The sequence below is a fragment of the Onychomys torridus genome, chromosome 15, assembly GCF_903995425.1.
Source record: "Onychomys torridus chromosome 15, mOncTor1.1, whole genome shotgun sequence".
NCBI lineage: Eukaryota > Metazoa > Chordata > Mammalia > Rodentia > Cricetidae > Onychomys > Onychomys torridus.
Genome location: NC_050457.1, coordinates 66,955,890 through 66,973,817, shown reverse-complemented (window position 1 = coordinate 66,973,817; position 17,928 = coordinate 66,955,890). Strand labels below are relative to the sequence as shown.

At 38.1% G+C, this 17,928-nt stretch overlaps 1 protein-coding gene across 1 annotated transcript in view; it reads left to right on the top strand.

The window, feature by feature from the left end:
* LOC118596191 (60S ribosomal protein L35a-like) overlaps positions 1 to 17,928 on the top strand; it is a 115,596-nt gene that overhangs the window by 1,197 nt on the left and 96,471 nt on the right. The window lies entirely within an intron of this gene.

The window sequence follows — 17,928 nt, the reverse complement described above, 5'->3', positions numbered from 1 at the left end:
TTTATAATTCCAGAGACTCCTGCATTTCAACATCGAAGTGCCTATGGGGAAGGCACAGCTCTCCCCATAGAATGTTTAAATCAGCTATACTCAGGCCCTATGGCATGAACTTTCCCCAACATAAGTGTTTGCAGATGTACTGTTTACCTTAATTATTTACATATGTATAAATATCATAGAAGATACTAAAATGAAGCTAAATAGTCACATATTAAACTAGTGGCTTCTATGATTATCATACTGTAGCACAAGAATGTTTTTCGAGTATGTGTCATGTGATTGTATGCTTATGATCAATCTTTGGCATCTACTGGATCACTAAAAGTTGCCGGTCCATTTTAGTCATTTTTGCATTGAGCTTTAGGTTTCTAATGCTTTGAAGCACCAACAATGCAGATACTCTATTCAGAATGTTATTGAATAATTATATTAAGTCCTAGGCATCTAGTCTGGATTGTGATATTCCATCATATATCTTGATAACTGGAAATCTAAAGCATTATGTCTGACATTAATCAAGACTGTGGTGCTTAGGGTCATTATATGTTTTGATAGAACCTAGTCTGAAAAGGTACATGCTCTGCATTTGAAATAAACTCTTCTGTTTGTACTTTGTCGCTACTGTGATGAACACAGAGCTGGTAAGGAAATGGCTGTCCAGCACAATGACACTAAGTGTAATGACACTAAGTGATAGTTTGAAAGAAAATGGGACCCATTGAGAGTGGCACCATTAGAAGGTATGACTTTGTTGGAATAGGTGTGGTCTTATTGTCACTACCAGGGTAGGCTTTGAGGTCCCATAAGCTCAAGTCTTGCCAGAGTGTCTCAGATTCCTTCTTCTGCCTGCATTTCAAGATGTAGATATCTCAGCTCCTTCTCCAGCAACATGCCTGAGTGCATGCCACCTGCCATGGTGATAATGGACTAAACCTCTGAACTGTATGATATCCCCAATTAAATGTTTTCTTTTATAAAAGTTGCTGTAGTCATAGAGTCTCTTCACAGAAATAGAAACCCTAAGTAAGACACTAAGTAAACTCCCCAAATAATACAAGGCACAGTGGTTGACAACATAAACATTGTCTTATTTGTGTTTTCATCTCCTTTCCTATAAAACTAGAGAAGCAAAAACACTGGACACAGAATTCTTCCCAAGCTTATGACAGGAAATTCAGCATTAGAGAAACAGAAGAAGTGATTTCGGGAAAGCATGACTCCTCATGACTCTTTAAAATGTCTGGTCCATGCTTTCTAGGGAGTGATATCCATGTTCAAATGTTCCTCTAGTTACTTGGTTGTTAACAGTTTGATTTTGTTCACATACAAAAGGCTTTCAGCTGCAATTTCCTTTTCTATACAATGGAGACGGTAATTTTTCAACCTTCACAATATTTTGTTTTTGAGAATGAAAATAGACAGTCTACTTATTATATAAACTGACAACATGACCATTCCACAGTAGGTCAAGGGGAAGGTTTTTATTGTAGATATGAGAGAGTCAACAGCCAGAGGCATCTGGAAAATTCAAGAACAGAGAGAGGAGGAAGAATATTGAACATGGCTAGCAGACCAGGCCTGGCCATGAGAGAAGCAAGATAACAGAGATAAAGAGGAGGGAATGGAAGAGAGAGGGGAGGGAAAGGGAGAGGGAGAAAATGAAGAGAGGGGGTAGGACAGAGAAGCACACACAGAAGATGGAATGTGGAGAAAATAGCTGGGTTATAAGCAAAATGAGTAGCTGGAGAAAGGGAAGCCCATGATCTGGAGGGAATTAAGGGGAGGGGAGGAAGTGAGAAGGGCTAGGATGTTAGCTGTGACTTTGAAATGTGTAACAAGTACTTGTGGCACTGAGGGAGCCTGGATGCCAGCCTGTGCTTTGATGTGCCCATAAGCACCACTGGTAGCCATTTGTCCCTTTCTGCTAGTGATAAGGAAAATGACTCTTTTTGATAAAGAAGAACAGACTTCACAATGTCCTGAGTGTGGTGGGTATTGTGTTCCCCAAAATATTGTGTGTTCCCTAAAATAAACATATCTGGGGTCAGAGAACAGACAGCCACTAGAACAAAGCCAAAATTGGTGGCTAGAAAATGGGAAGAGTAAGCTATAGTAGAAGTTGGGTGGTGGTGGTACATACCTTTAATCCCAGCACTTGGGAGGCAGAGCTAGCTGGATCTCTGAGTTCAAGGCCACTTTAGAAACAGCTAAGCATGGTCACCCACACCTTTAATCCCAGAAACACAACCTTTAATCCCAAGGAGTGGGGGCAGAAAGAGAAAAGTATATAAGGCATGAGGACCAGGAATTAGGGGAGAAAAAAGCATGTAGTGAGTAAAACATTCGGCTGGTTAAGCATTCAGGCTTTTGAGCACAGTTCAGCTGAGAGCCATTGGGATGAGGACTCAGAAGCTTGCAGTCTGAGGAAACAAGACCAGCTGAGGAACTGGTGAGGTGAGATAGCTGTGGCTTGTTCTGCTTCTCTGACCTTCCAGCAATCACCCCAATAACTGGCCTCAGGTTTGTTCTTATAAATAAGAACGCTTTAAAATTCATGTTACACCTGAGGAATGCTGGCTTTTAACTAACCACTAGAAATCCATTTATAGTCCATATTGAGCCTATTTCTGGATATTTGGACTACATTTTGGAGTTTAGGGAAATGGAGTTCTGTTTGGACCTAGCACTTATAACATATGTGTAAAATTAACTACTGCTGTTATTAAAGAACTACATTGTTGCAATCCTCTCAGAAAAATGTATGTAAAGGTATTATACCCAATCAGCATTAGGTCCTGTTTAGACACAGGTGAATAAGAGATTTAGTTCAGTCTTGGTGTCAGTTTACTGGTTCAAATGCCAGTTGTTTTCACTAAATTTAGGTACTTTGCTAAACAAGGAGAAAGAAGTGTCTTAAATTGTAGGATTTTTAAGAAAAATATCCATAGGAAATAAAACCATTTTATAGACTTCAATAAACCAATTTAAGCATAGAGAGATAAAAGATAGACATGTATACAATACAAGCAGTCATAAGACCTGTAGCTAATTGACCTATTCAATGCAGAATGCTTTAATCATCCACTCTTGCAATTATGTTAATAGGAAATTCTGGCTCCTGAGCAGCAATAGTGTCTCTGCCTTTTGTTGCTGTTTTCTTCATTATCTTGATTCATGACAACAACCAACAGTAAAACATCCATGTGAGTCCCAACCTTAAATGCTGATTTATTCAGCTCAAAAATCAGCAATTGCCTATTTCTCCCAGCAAAACTATGGTTCCCCAGATTTACCTGGTACACACATCAACAGATTCAATTCTGTAGCTCTAAATTGCTCCCAGCTCTTTTTCCTATTCCAAGGAAAGCCCTGAGATGGGAAAGAAAGAGCATGTCTCTCTTGACCAATAAGCAATCAGGCTAAGGATTTGTTGATGAAACCTACTATTTGTTGTTGATTTAAAAAAAAACTACTAGAAAAAAATAATACTATGTTCTTCTTATTAAATTTAGAAAGCTAAACAACTTTGAGCTTGGAAATATTAGCATATTATTCATAAGACCTGCTTTATGGTTCAACCTCCTCTAGTAATTCTGATTAAAGAATATCCATTAGCTTCCAGGTCATGGAGGTTATCTTTTGGCTTTGTGTAGTCATTCACATACCAACTATTCTAGATCACCTTCAGTGGATCTCTTATTCATGCTTTTCTCTAAAGCCCTACAATAATTTTGCCTGGTACCCTCAAATTAGTATTTTCAAAAAATTAAGCAAGTTCCTGGATTTCCTTGTTCTGCTGCAAAGAAAAACTGCAACCCTGGTAGACTCTGACTATCCTTTCCATTAGTGCCAACCTGAGCCCAGTGAACTCAATTGGATGAAATCTGGCATGAGTTTCAATGGTATATTTGTTGATTCTTTGTGACATAGCAGCCTGACCATGTCATAAAAACCTATTCCTTCTACACTGAGCACTTGTAATTGCAGACAGCCAGAGATAAGGAGGAAACTAGGAAACTGAAAGGTCAGTTAGACCAGAACTCTGCAATTGTTCTAATCTCTACTTAAAATAACATATAAACCTGTGTGTTTTGCCCCTTGTATTTGCTGCCCTGCATTCACTGCCTATTTCTGTTATTTAAAATAGGATTAATTTCTTTTCTCACAATGATACAAATATCTTATCGCTCTGAAGTAAGATTCTGACATGGATCTCACCATGCTATAATCAGGGTGTGCAAAGGAATTACACACACTTAAACTCGGGTGCTTGAATACTTGGTGCCCACCTGGTGGTATTAGTTGTAGTATTAAGGAAACTCCATGTAGTTAAAAGGAAGGTTTATTCAGTGCGGTAACTTGCAAGTGAAGGGATCGGTAACAGGGTCTGGGAAAGGTGTAGCACACTCTAGCAGTGTTCTCTGGAGAACTCTGCTTGGTCTACCTCCAGCGTCCAGGATCCAGGAACCAAGAGATCTCCCCCATCCAGATCTCAGGTCTTAAGTGCTCCTATCTTGGCCCTACCTTGTAGGTGTGACAGTTACTGAAGCCTCAATGCGGGTAGCACTTCCAGGTCAAAGTTAGAAAAGCTACCCACTACATGGTGGTGCTCTTTTGAGAGGTCAGGAACTTAGACTCTCTCCTAGTCAGAAGAAGTTCATTGTGGATGTGCTGTGGTGGTGAAACACAGTTCTGTTCACAGCCTGAGACCTCAGTTCCTGATACACTAAGAAGTGAGCCATTGGTATCCATAAGTTCCCACTGCCATACCTCCTCTCACAAATTTCCTGAAATTGTTAGCCTAAATAAACCTCTCCTCATTTATTTGTATCTCTCTGGTGTTTTCTCACAGCTGTGAAATCATCTAGGCAATCAGAAGAAGAAGGAAATCTGTTTCTTGCCTCTCTATTGTGTAGTAGATATCTGCATCCTTGGCTCATGCCCCCTCCTTCCATCCTGTAACTCAGACATTGATTCAAATTCCTCTGAGATGTCATTTTTCTAAAGATGCTAAAATTCTATTTGGGGACACCCATATATAATATAATATTTATTATAAGAAAGATTTTCTTGTTTGTAGTCAGCTGATCATCTAGCTTAATTCTATCACTTACTCCCATTCCTGTTGTGTGTTTTTAAAATATACCTATCATATTCAAATTCTGGGGATTAGGACAAGAATATTTACAAAGGGAAAGAAATAAAATAAGTAATTTATGCCCTGTGTCTGATCAGTTCTTCTGAAACTAAAGTTTTGACAGCCCAATTATAGGAAAAATCTGGGACAAAGACTTTTTTCCAACAATGAACAGACTATTTTTAAAGCCTGTACAACAAGGTCTAGCTCCTTTTATAGCCAAGTCATAATTTTATTTCTTCATTAATAATGGAAACGAGACTATTATCAGTCTCAAAAGGGGGTACTAAAGAACAGATCATCATATTCTTAAAAATATTTTTTCTGAAAAGAAATCCATGAAGTTCTATTAACTAGGATAATATGAAATTTCTTTTTCTTAAGAAATATGCATATGACTTGCTTATGCTCAATGGCATCTTTCCAAAATTTAATTTTACTGAAATTTCAGTGTCCAAGAGACAAGAGATGAGACAGAGCTTCCAAGAGACCTCAGCACACAGGAAACTCAAATCAATATGGATTGTCTGGCCCATGGCAATGCACAGTAGACCTTTCAGAAAAGAAGAAACTCTCCAAACTGAAACACAAGTCTCATCATATCCAAGAATCTATATATTCTAAAGAAATAATATTAATGTTGATAAGAAAAGGCAATTTGCAAAACATATTAAAGGATGAAGGGTGAAAGAGCTAATTCAAGCCAGAAGCAAGGAAATGCAAATTTGATTCTACCAGTTCCTTCTCATGTGTGTGCGTGAGTGTTTCAAGAGAAGCTGCATGGTCTGAAGAGAAATTCAGTGTTCAAAATGGAAACCACTCATCTGTGTTTACCAGCTGTGCCCTAACGAAGCACAGTTTGCTAGTGGATTTATGTTAGTAGATTCGCACACATTCATACTCTAAAATAAACTAGTAGTCTTTCTCTTTTCTTCTGCCTCAATCTTAATCTGAACTCGGAGACAAGCACAAGAAATGCATCTGCGATCTTTCCTGGAGTATTTTCTACGGTGCAGTAACGGCTAAAGATGTGTAAGTAGGTGGTATATGCATCCTGTTACCTTACCCATAATGAAGAAGTGATAGAATCTTTCTCACCTCATCCTCATTGTCTGAAATAAATGTCTTTGAGTTATTGGCTAGGAGCATTTTAAAAGCAAGTATTTCTGAGATTGTGTTTCAGAATCATAAGACCAGTGCTAATAATAGCAGAAATGAAGCAATAGAAATAATTCCAACTCATTGGCTAAGTGGAAACATGGTAAATTAGTAATTTTAAAATTAGTTTCTACACAACTCAAACAAAACAGTTCTTTAAGGCTTTAAAAGAAGATTTAATTGATTTAAATATGGAAGTGCAGTTCATAAAGCCCACTCTAAGGGCAGCCTAATGTAAAATACAGAGGCTCAGTTGGTAGAGTAGTTTCCTACATTCTTGAAACTCTGGAACATTCCCCAGCACTTCATAAAGTGGACATGGTGGCCCATGCCAGTAATCCTACCACTCTTGGTGTGGGAGCAAGAGAATTGGAAGTTCAAGGTCATCTTTGACTATGTAGCAAATTTCAGACCAGTCTGGGCTATAGACCCTGTCTCAGAAACTATCAAAGGAAAATAAAGAAATATATTGCATTGAAAAATCTGCAGAAGCATTTTCCTTTATTGCAAAGCTGCAAGATGCAACAATAAACAAAAATCCATCAGAAATTTGTCATTACAAGCCAATTTTCATGACAAGATTCATGATTATCCACTTGAAAGTAACGATGGAGAAAGAACACAGAAAATAGACAAAAAAGGGGGGTGCAATCAAGGCAAGAATTCAGAGAGTTTGGAGTGCTGTGCCTTCTGTAGATGAGGCATCCTGGCACTGCTTAGAAATGAGATGATTGCTGTAAGAATTAAAGCCTTGGCTGACAAGGTAGGCTTCTGGGAAGGAAACTTGACTGGGAGAATTCCTAAGCAGTAGACAACAATCAATCTGAGTCAGAGCTGGGATTTAAGTTATTCATGTTATATAAAAATGAAAATGAAAGGGAAGCATCTAAGGAGTAATCTTTGAAATTAGTAAAAGAAAAGGAGATTGAAGATAGGAGATCCTTCGGACAAGTTAGACCTGAAGCAAAAGGAAATGTTAGTGGAAAGTGATTGTGGTCTATCAACAAACTGTACAGTTCCTCAGTTATTCACTCACAACCGAGCTTAAATTTTAAGGTAAAACATGACAGGATTACTAGAAAAATGACATGCTCTTTCTACTATTCAGACATTTAAAATAACTTATACAGTGTCAGAAATATAGGGGAAAATGCAAAATAATGGCAAAATCTTCTGAAAAAATATAACATTAAAAATACATGAACCACACAAACTTTTCACATGAAGTCAAGGTCCAGAAGAAAATGAATATATTAAAAGTGAAAAAGAACATTAACATGCAAAACATGTGCATAAGAATTTACAAATAAACAGTAAAACTCATCCTAACAGAAAGGAAGCAATGTGAGCAAAGCTCCTATGAACTCACAGAGACTGAAGCAGAATACACAGAGCCTAAGGGGTCTGCAATGAGTCCTTTGAGTCCTGTGTGTGTGTGTGTGTGTGTGTGTGTGTGTGTGTAATATATATATATAATGGCTTCCAGTTCAGTGGTTTTATTTGATCCCTGAGTGTGCAAACTAGTGGGTCTCAGATCTTGTACCTTCTCTTGGGCTTTTTTCCATCTGTTTGGTTGTCTTCTCTAACTTCAATGTAGTAGTTTTGTTTTATCTTACTATATTTTATTTTGCTGTATTTAAAAAAAAATGAATGAACGGAGTAAAACCTAGCCACAAGGGTAAAAGGATAAATACTGAACTGTCACTTGTATCTTCTGTGAGAGGAAAAAATCAGTTTTCCCACATAGAATGGCCCTTGGTATATCAATCATTCCAGGGCAGGCCTCATGTTCAGGAGTAGTTGTCAATTTACAATTACACTGCACTCCACAGTTTGTTGGTTTGTTTTTCTGTTGTATTTTTTGGTTGTTTTGTTTGTTTTTCTTTTTGATGTGGTTTTATTGGTTTTGAGGGAGTTGTTGCTGTGTTGAAGGTTTGCTTATTTTTTGAGACAGGACTTAAATTTGCCTGGGTAAGGAAGGAGAGAAGATCAGGAAGGACCTGGAGAAAAAGAATATGATAAAAATTTATTTAAAATTTTCAAATTGTTTCAAATAATGAAAACATTTATATAAAAATAAATTTTAAAACAATTGAAAAGTCAGTAACAACAAAATATTTAAATACTGTAGAATGACTAGTAACAGAAAATGTTAGAAATCACATACAACAAAATGATAATAGATTACAGATAGACGATAAATGATAAGATAATAGAAGAATGAAAGAGGATAGAAAGATAGTTTATAGAAGAATTATAGATGGTTAGATCAATGATATGAAGAGGAAGGGTAAGAGATGATAGACAACAGATACATATATACTTATATACATGATAGATGGATAGAGATGACAGCTGATTATAATGAAAATTGTTTCACATTACTATCAGAGCTTGAAAGTTCTATCTATACTGTGCTATCTGCAGGCTGGACAACCAGGAAATAATATTATGATTCATTTTGTGTCCAAAGAACTCAGAACCTTGAGACCAGCTGGTACAATCTTCAGTCTGAAAGGTTGGATTGGACTTCTGATTCTTGGGTGCAGGAACAGACAACTATCACAGCTCTAGGAGCAAGCAAACTTTCATTTAACATCATGCTAACACAAATTCAGATAATAGTTAGATCTTCCTACATACCTACTAAAGTGGCCAAAGTCTAACACACTAAAAATGTTGACAACAATTTGAAACTCCAAGAGACCTTTTGTTGCACAGGGAATGCCAGAATGGTATGTTCACTAAAGAAGAGAATTCAAACTTCTCTTCAAAAACTACCCACACTCTTACAACATTTCAGCTATCATACCCTTTCTCAGAAATGAAAACCCACATGTGTGCCCAAACATTGCATCTTGATGTCTGTAGTGGCTTTATTTATAATGGCTGAAAATTGTAAATGAGTATGAGGTCCTGCTTGGTAAAGAGATGAATAGGTGCTGATGACTTCAGACTATGGAACATATTCAACACTAAAAATAATTAAGCTATAAAGTCATGCAAAAACACAGTAGAAACTCAAATATATATGAAAAAGGAGCCAGTATAAAAGGCTATATACTATATGCTTCCAACTGTATGACATTCTGAGAAAGGCAAATTATGGAAATAGCAAAATGTCAGTGTTTGTCAGGAGTTGAGGAATAAACAAGGGTAGATAGGTAGAGCCAAGAGGAAGCAAAGGGAAGCAAAATTATTCTGTATATGGTGCTATAATTTTGAATACAAGTTCATTTGTCTAAATCCATAGAATGTACACATGAAAAGTAAACCCTGATGTCACCTATGGACCTTGCTGCTATAAGTTCAATACTTTCAGCAAATGCTGAAGGGTGGATATTGATAATGTTGATACTGAGGAAGGTTAAGCAAATCTTTAAAGGGTGATATGGGTAATCTCTGTTCCTACTGAGATCATATTTTCTAGCCTTATTTATTAATTATATTTATTATTGTGTACATGTGTGATGTAGGTGGGTGGGTACGTGTGTCACTACCTGCATGTAGAGGACAACTTTGCCATAGTTTGTAAGAGTCAGAGGTTCAAAGAGTTTGCTGTGAGACTCTGTCTCCTGGTAACATCAGAGGCTATGCCTGTAAAGCATCACCAACATGGCTGCCTGCACATGAGCTGGACAAGGACAGCAGCAGTGGACATGACAAAGTCCATGGAGGAAAGCTCCGCAGGCCTCAACCCTATACAAAGAAAAGCTGGGAGTGAGAATGGTGGTCTTTTCCAGAGAAGACCAAACCAAATGGTTATCCAACCGCAAACAGTAATCCCTGAAAACGTTTATAACATTATATAAACTGAGCAGGTTATACTTAGGAATATGTGTGTGTGTGTGTATAGGTATATATATATATAAATATATAAATATATATATATATATATATATATATATATATATATATATATATATATATATGCAATAACAATAAAAGATAAGCCATGAATTTGAAGGAGAGTTAGAAGAGGTATATGGGCAGATTGCTAGGGAGAAAAGTGAAGGGAAAATGTCATAACTATAATCAAGTCAAAAATGAAAGAACATTGTCTTCATTACTCTTGTACTGCTGTGAAGAGGCACCATGTCATGACAACTCTTATAAGGAAGCATTTAACTGGGGGATGCCATACAGTTTCAGAGGCCTGGTCCATTATCATCAGGATGGAAACACAGTGGCAGAGATGGCAGGCATGATGTTGGAGCAGTACCTGAAACTGACATCCAATCTTCAGGTAAAAAAGAGAAGACAGAGAGAGAGAGAGAGAGAGAGAGAGAGAGAACTGGGCATAGCAGGCATAGCATGGGCTTTTGAAACCTCAATGCCCAGCCCCAGTGACACACTTCCTCCAACAAGGCCACATTTCCTCCATGCAACCTGGCAACACCTCCTAATCTTTCTCAAATAGTGCCACTCCCTGATGACTAAGCATTCAAATGTACAAACCTATGGGGCTAGTCTTATCCAAACCACCACAAACATCAAATCTCTAAAGTTGTATCATAGAATACATATTTCAGTAGTAGTTACAAAATTATAAAACATCGACAGGATGTGGACAAATGAGAATGCTCACAATAATTTGTTATCATTTAGTAAGTTTGAACACCAATATCATCTATGTCCCCCAAATATTATTCATACTAAAACTGCCTACAGAAAACTTCACAAAGAGACTCAAGTTGACTTTTTTTTAAATTTGATTTGGTAAGAGCATTTGTGTTTACAATGTATTTCGATCATATCTACCCCATCCCTCTCAACTCCTTCTGATTCCCTCACAGCTCCTCCTTTCCACTTCACAAACTCTTCCTCCTCATTCTCTTCTTCTTTATTCTCCTCTTCCTCTTCTTTATAATCCACTCCCTCTAAATCTACTTAGTGCTGACTCTCCTCTCCACCAGGGGGGTGGACAGGCATGATCCTATGCAGAGTTTGGACAGACAACCAAGGCTGCTGTGATATGTGAAATGTGGTATGTAATAAGGGATATGGATTCATTGGTACATATTCATACTCATCATAGACAGTGTTGAAAATCTTCTCAATTAGCTCAAATGTACATGTTGATTTGTCATTATTACTTTGGTGGAGTCCACACAAGGTTCTGAATACCTTAAAATTAAAATCAGAGTAAAGAAAACCTTTAAAGAACACATGCATTTTATATAAGTTCAGAAGTGGAAGAATCGTATATTACTTAATGATACAACCATGTGTAATAAAACTATAAAAAGGCAAAGGAATAATCAATGCAAGTCTCAGAGGGTACTTATGTACACAGAGGAAGTATGTGGGAAGGAAAGTATATTTCCAATGTGTAACATGGTACTTCTGAAGTTAGGTAGTATTTACAAATATCTGACTGAATGTTTCTTCATTATTAAATTGTAGGTTTACAGATATCTTTCGTGCATCTAGTATAAAACATATACTTAATGAAAATATGTTTAAGGTTAGATAAAAGCTTAATTAGACTATCAGAATCAGTAGGGATGCTGAATACAAAATTTTAAATATTACTTAGAGACAAGAAGAGGATTGAGAAAACAGAGGACAGTTGAGAAATTCAGAGATACTGGGTGCATCATTGTCAGTAGGAAACCTCTCCCTCTCCCTCTCCCTCTCCCTCTCCCTCTCCCTCTCCCTCTCCCTCTCCCTCTCCCTCTCCCTCTCCCTCTCCCTCTCCCTCTCCCTCTCCCTCTCCCTCTCCCTCTCCCTCTCCTCTCCCTCTCCCTCTCCCTCTCCCCTCTCCCTCTCCCTCTCCCCCTCCCTCTCCCCTCTCTCTCCCTCTCCTCCCTCTCCCTCTCCCTCTCCCTCTCCTCCCTCTCCCTGTCCTCCCTCTCCCTCTCCCCCTCCCTCTCCCCTCTCTCTCCCTCTCCCTCTCCCTCTCCTCCCTCTCCCTCTCCCTCTCCCTCTCTGTCTCTGTCTCTCCCTCTCCCTCTCCCTCTCCTCCCTCTCCCTCTCCCTCTCCTCCCTCTTCCTCTCCCTCTCCCTCTCCCCTCTCTCTCTCTCTCTCTCACACACATGCTCTCCCTTGTTCTCATTTTCTCTTAAAATAAAAATTTTCAACAGCAACACAAATAGTAAAATTCATCTGACACCTAACATTAAGCCATTTACCAAGTATCTTTTTATCTTAAGTGTTCAGATAAAGGCTTTATCAAAATACAGCAATGCCCTTTTATGGGCAATCTCAATTAATTGGAGAGGACTGTAGAAAACTCCAGTGGTTAAGTGATGCGGACAGACAGTGTGGTTAACTCAGGCAGGCACCATGCTTGGTCTTACGTGTCAGAGATTTTTTTTTACCACAACATAATAACTTGTTAAACACAGAGGTAAATGCCAAGGGGCAAAGGTTTCTTTGACTTTAAGGAAGCATTTTCTTTTCATAACAGTAAAAAAAAAAAATCTATGTTTTAAGAAGAAATGTATACCCTCATGTTTACATACACAAACATATATGTGTACATGCATACACACATTACTTTTTTTAACCTTTGTTTAATTAGTGGATTTTATCCATTTGAACTATGAAGGCAGTTCTCTGATATTGTTATTGAGAACTCGATTCTTTACTCATAATTATTTGTATAGGTATACACTTATTTAGAATTTTAGCAATGACTGAAATGGTATCATTTGATTATATACCATGTAATTTGGGTTACTGGAGCCTACTGTTGAACAAACTTTATCATGCGTAGTTTCTACCTGAGTGTTACCTTGGCAATAGCAGTGATGTGTCCTAGCACACAACAGAGCTGCACAAACTGATTTTCCCCAATCTACACATGTCCACGCTGAGCTGGGTCCGGCCAAGAAGATTCCGAGTGCATATGCTTCTTTGAGTTAAGGAACTGCAGCAGTCCTCAGCCTCAATCAGAGCTCTCTGCATCCCAGGGAAGGAAGCCAAACTGCCTGGCAGCTGAGTTCTGAAGACTCACACTCCCATGAATTCCAAGCAAATGCATCAGTAAAGGCTAGCGCTGCATAAAGGGACCAATTCATAAAATCCTCATCTCAGTGCAAACATCTTGGTGAGGCAGAGACAAAGCAAGCAGTGCAGAATGGTGTCTCCTGCCCAACTAGTCTCCCGTTTGCCATGGAAACAGTGCTCATCACCACATCTCTGAAAGAAGAACATGAGCAGTGTCATCAGAGATGACAGCACAGCCTTTATGCTCTGCTGTGCATAGCCAAAGACGATCACAGACACAGGCTTCTGCTATGGTGCAAATGCTACGGACATCATGTGAGCAAAGCTTCCTAAAATGGATTTATCATATTCAATTAGATGTAGGCATAATAAATGGGCCTTTCTGATGGGAGTCAATTTACCAATACATCTTCAGTGAGACTTTGTAATAGCTAACTGCATTCAGTCACATAAAATGACAGCAGGTGAAAACAAAGCACATTCTTATTTATAATTGCTTCAGAAAGAAAGACTATGTGGCACCAGAGTTATATACACAAGTAAATAAAATATATTTCAAACCTAATATCATGGGAAGGGTTTTCAAAATGAATGAGAAAATCGATAGCTGTAAAGTAGTTTCTAAAAGTCAATGAAACAACCAGCTAAGAAAAATACATTCATTTTAGTTTACTATATTGAAAAAATAAAATTTAAGAAAGTAATTATATATATATATATATTTGTGTGTATCAATATATTAGATTAATATATACATAAATCTATACATGTATTGTATCATTTTGAAAAGATTTTATTTCATTGTTAAACTCTAATTCAGTTAAAAATACACTTTATAAATAATAAAAAATTTCAGATCTTATTTTTTTCATAAGTGTTCTCATCCCTCAGTGCATAAATACACACATACACATCAGTCCATTAAATACAATGCTTTGCATTAAGAGGGAAACTTGGTATGGTTTTCTTGTGTATTAAGACGCGTTTCTGAGAGCTGTAGGCAAGAGATGCAATTCTGCAGCAAAGCACATGCCCAGTATGTACAGGATCTTGCATTCTATCCCTAGCCCCATAGAAAAAATAAACAGGGGTATGACTCTTTCTCAGGATTTGGTGGTGTAAGGGCAGACATAACTTTAACTCTGTTTCCATTTGTAGGCATTGATTTCAACACACCTCTAGGTGAGTGGTTGGGAGAAATAATGGCCCAGAGCAAACCCATGTGATCACAGAGACTGAACTGTGTGTCACTGCTGTTATAAGCAGCTGTGACATGTGCTCAGCTATGTCAGTTTCTGATCTTTTCAGAGTGAGTTGTCTGTGTCCTGATCGGAATTGCTCAAGAGCATGAACTCAAGTTCTTGTTGCAAGCAAAGACTCACGAAAGGTCTTTGGTTACTGATGTAGGTATCTGCCTCCTGGAGAGCTAGTTGGATTAATGCTGGATGGATGAGTTAGGTGTGAGTTGATGGACTGATTTCAAATTCTATATTCTTCCCCACCAGAGATTAACATGTGCCTGTTCCCGTCATCCTCTTTAGTTAACCTTTATCATGGGCAGTTTCAGTTGCCCACTTTCAACAAGAAGAAAGTGAAGTATAACATACTGAGACAGCTAGAGACTACATTCACATAACTTTATTATGTTTTATTTATTATTAGTTACTGTTAATATCTTACTACCTCAAAATTGATATCTTAGGATTAGAGTAAAATTGAATATATAGAATCCTCCAATAATATGAGGTTTCAACTATCCACTGATGCTCTACCACTGTACCTCTCTAAAATTCTAGAAAGGCAACATTACCAATATTGAGCATTTTTATACCATTGTGAAATATGTCCAGGCAAGGACAAGAGTGTGATGTCAGAAGACAAAATGGGGTAACAACAAATGTTTGTAGCAGAGGACAGAAGTCAACACAAAAGGACAGGATGGGAGAGGAAGGACAAATAATATAAAGAATAATTAATAATGCCTCCAAGACTCATTATGTTATATTTACCTAAAATTACACAATGTGTGTGTGTATGTATTAAATGAAGTTACACTACTTGAGCTACAATGCTCCCACAAAAGACATAGATTGTCTAGTACAAACCCCAGTGCCAAGAATAAGAAACTTCCATTCACACAAGACTTAGAAGATGCAAGCTAGATCTGACCTGACCTGAGATTTAGCTTTCATAGTGTCAGAAAGCACAATTTCAAGCTGCCAAGACAAGGAATCAATCCATGTTCCTATCCAGCTGTGACACCAACTTAAATGTAACAATAATCAGCCTGGTTAGATACCCTTAAAGGTACAATAGTGGCATTCATATCTTGGTAGTAACTAACAGCTGTCTAGCCTAGTGGACTTCAGTTCCATTCAAAAGGAGGGAAATCATACCGGTACTGGAAGCCTAGCCACCTACCTGGGACTAGTGGTGTCATGGATTCTAGAAAAGAAACTACCATGGTCACCTTAATAAACCAACATAATCTTAATTTTATTCTAAATATATTCTTATATCCAACAAGTGCTTTCACTCATATCAAAGAAACTTCTGTTTGCAGCAAACAGAGACTGTCACATAAAATCACAGGTCATAATATAGAAATCAACAAATCATGGGCAGTCTGTCCATGACAGATACATCCAGAATACAACTGCACCTAAGACTCACTGAACATTAAAGAAGGAGGGGTGGAAATATTTTTTTTCTTTCTTTTTTTTTTTTTTTGCTTTATTAAATTTGATATTTTCTTTTTTAATTAAGGAATTTTTTATTCATTTTACATACCAATCACAGATCCTTCTCTCTTCCCTGCTTCCATCCCTCTAGTCTTACTCCCCCAACCCAGTCCCCCATCCCCTTCTCCAAGGTAAGGTGTCTTCTGTGAGTTTGTGTCTCTTAGAAACAACAGGTAAGCTATATATGTGCTACTTCAATAATATTCCTACCTAAATAAGACCTGAACAATGACAATATCAATAGACTTGCTAAAATCTCACTGGGTCTCACTCACCCCTGTACAAAGAACTATGGGCAGCTAATGATAATAGAGGGCGGATCGGCCTTCTTTAGGTTTTATTACACTAATTTGTCAGCCTGACACAAATAACACTGAATTGCCTCGTTATATTCACATATTTATCCATTTCCACTTATGCAATAATAGTGATCAAAAATAAGTCATCAATTTGAGAGGGGGTGAGGAGGGATGTGGAGGCAAGGAGAAGTTGGAGAGGGGATAAGTATGAGAAAGTGAAATAATTATATTTCAATTTTAAAATTTTTTTTGGGGAGGGGTCCAAGACAGGGTTTCTCTGTGTAGTTTTGGTGCCTGTCCTGGATCTTGTGCTGTAGCCCAGGCTGGCCTCGAACTCACAGAGATCTGCCTGGCTCTGCCTCCTGAGTGCTGAGATTAAAGGCATGTGCCACCCCCACCTAGCTTCAATTTTAAATTTTTAATAAAAGTAGGATTATAACATCAAGTAGGGTAGATGTGGACTTGTCACTCTCTATAGAAAGGAAACTTTCTACCAGTCTTTGATGACCAGCAGTGAGTTTTTGGTAAGCAGGTGCTACCAGTGTTAGTTAACTTCTGTGAACTCTGACATGGTTAAAAGGAGCATGTCTTAGTGTTTCTATTGCTGTGAAAATGACATGGCCCAAACCTTCATGGTGAGAAAAGAGTTTATTTCATCTTACTTTGTAATCCATTGTCCAGGAAAGTCAGGGCAGAAACTCAAGGTAAGGTCCTAGAGGCAGGGACTCCGGCAGAGGCCATAGAGAAGTGCCACTTACTCGCTTGATCTGTCTGCTTTCTTATACCACCCAGGACCACCCACCCAGGGCTGGCACCACCCTCTGTGGGATGGGCCCCTCCACATCAATCATCAATCAAGAATGTACAGCAAAGGCTTGCCCACAGGCCATTCTGGTGGAAGGATTTTCCCAATTGAGGTCCCCTCTTCTAAAATGACTCAAGCTTTGTCAAGGTGATGTAAAAAGTAGAGGGCATGGAGTGCAAACACCGTGAGTCCCTATAATTTCTTTCATAGTAAGCATATTTGGTTGCACTGTCCTGAAGAAAGAAAAGTAGATCTACTAAAAACTACTGATAGGAACGTGTCCCTTAGCAGTGTAGCTTTCATGGACACCCTGTGGAAAATACACTGGAGAGAGCTGATTCGGAGGCACTTGCCTTGGCTAGGCTACTTACTTTCTCTGTTATGATCCAAAGATGTAATTAAATTCATGCAGAACTTCATATACATTAACTAATCATTTCATCCTCTCCTCTGTGCTTGTATACAAAAATTATTGTATGTTCAAGCAATCCATGATGATATCCATTTATGGCAGTGAGAAGGAGACTGTGGGAAAACAGAACTTAAGAGATATGGCCTGAGAAGAATCATACAGCAATGACTTTAAGGCAGTCAAAATCAGAGTCAGTGGCCTAAGAGGAATGAAAAGAACACACATGAATCTATTCATTTAAAGACCCTTTGCAGCATCTAGATTCCATTTCATATCATGCCCAGTGGGGTGGAAAAAAACGTATAAAGAAAGCTGAACATGCTTCTGTACTGTAACTGAGGAAGATACACAAGGTAGGAAGTCTGTCCCATCTGGAGGTAGCATCTTCGTGGAAACAAAACACCATTGTGTTTACAGGGAG